Genomic DNA, 1,664 nt, shown 5'->3' on the forward strand with positions numbered 1-1,664 from the left:
AAAGATTGAATTTATCGTCGAAATCTCAGGCAAGATTCCCTGTCGTCAAGCCAAATATTGCAAATAATAATATTAAATTTTGTTGATTGATAATTCATGAACTTCGTGACAGAAGTCGTGCATCAATCGTTGAGATTGTTCACGAGTTTGGGGGAACGCAAAAACGATGTTTCCCTCAGTACGAGCCTTTTAGGTCAATTCACCGTTTAGAACCTTGTTAGAAAAGAAATCGAAATAGACACTTTCTTTACGAAGTTCGAGTTTGATTCACAAACAAAATTAATAGATAATAGATAAATGAATAAGGAAACGAATAAACAGATAAACAAATAAATAAACAGATAAGTTGATAAATAGTAATACATGCATAAGTCATAGGAGATGTAGTCTTAGCCAGTGTTTGAAAATGAATACGCCAAGTGGAAGGATAAAACACCACACGAAACAATATCAAAATAGGACATTAGTAGCATTTGTATATGTATATGTCTTGCGACACTGCTTCTGACCCAGGGCAGTGGACAGGATGCAGGGATGACCCGTCATCCAAGAGGTGCCCATAAGAGGGAGGGAGGAGGGTGGAGGGGAGTGGAATATGTAGGGAATGGAATGGGTGGGAGTGGTTTCTATGCCTTTTTCTTTTTGGCTACCCCCCGTGTAAGGGGGAAAAAGACTTTGGTATATGTATGTATATATATATATATACATATATATACATACATATATATATACATATATATATATATATATGTATACATATATGTATATATATATACGATACATATATATATATATATATATATATATATATATATATATATATATATATATATATATATATATATATATACACTTATGCTAAATAAAGCAAAGAATGTAGTCTTTTAATATCATAAGTATTCTCCTTGCTATACAACTGTTGTTCTGGTGGTTTTTCTTACTTAATTTCTTTTTTATCTTATAATTTATTACAACAGGTATATAATACCTGAAGATACCACTGACGTCGAGACGTCGAAAATGATATGTGGCTACATTTGGTGATCCGGTGTTTGCTGATCCTCTTGAAGAAGTGTAGTTACGAAACTGAGTAGCCAATATTGACAGGTATAAGGTAGAGGTAGAAGGAAAGAACGCGGGAGAGAGAGAGCTTGATAAGTATTTATATGTCTACCGTTTCGGGCATAGGCACTCCTATTCTGAGATGCTAGAGAAGATTAAATCAATATGGGATTATATACACAGTTCATCAAGGAGGTCGCCATACCAGTATCCCTACATCCACTCGATGAGCCAACCATGCCACGTACTTTACTGCATCCTTGACTATGCGGTACAGTTTTGGTCTCCGTCTTATAGAATGGACATCAGTTCACTAGAATCAGTACAGAAGAGAATGACCAAAATGATACATGGGCTCAGAAATCTACCTTACGAAGAGAGGCTTAGGCACCTTAACTTACACTCTCTGAAAAGAAACAGAGTGCGGGGTGATCTAATAGTTGATTCTTTAAAAATATTTGTTAATGATGGCTGTCCCAATGGAATTTGGGGCCATTATACATTTTAATCGGCATTATTCTTCAACCGTGATAATATCTTAAGGGTGTTACAGGCCTCTGAACGCTTGTATTATGTACTTAGATTCTTGGCTACATATCCTT

Source organism: Oratosquilla oratoria, chromosome 25 (genome assembly GCF_046742065.1).
Source record: "Oratosquilla oratoria isolate Oo_2021 chromosome 25, ASM4674206v1, whole genome shotgun sequence".
Taxonomy (NCBI): Eukaryota; Metazoa; Arthropoda; class Malacostraca; order Stomatopoda; family Squillidae; genus Oratosquilla; species Oratosquilla oratoria.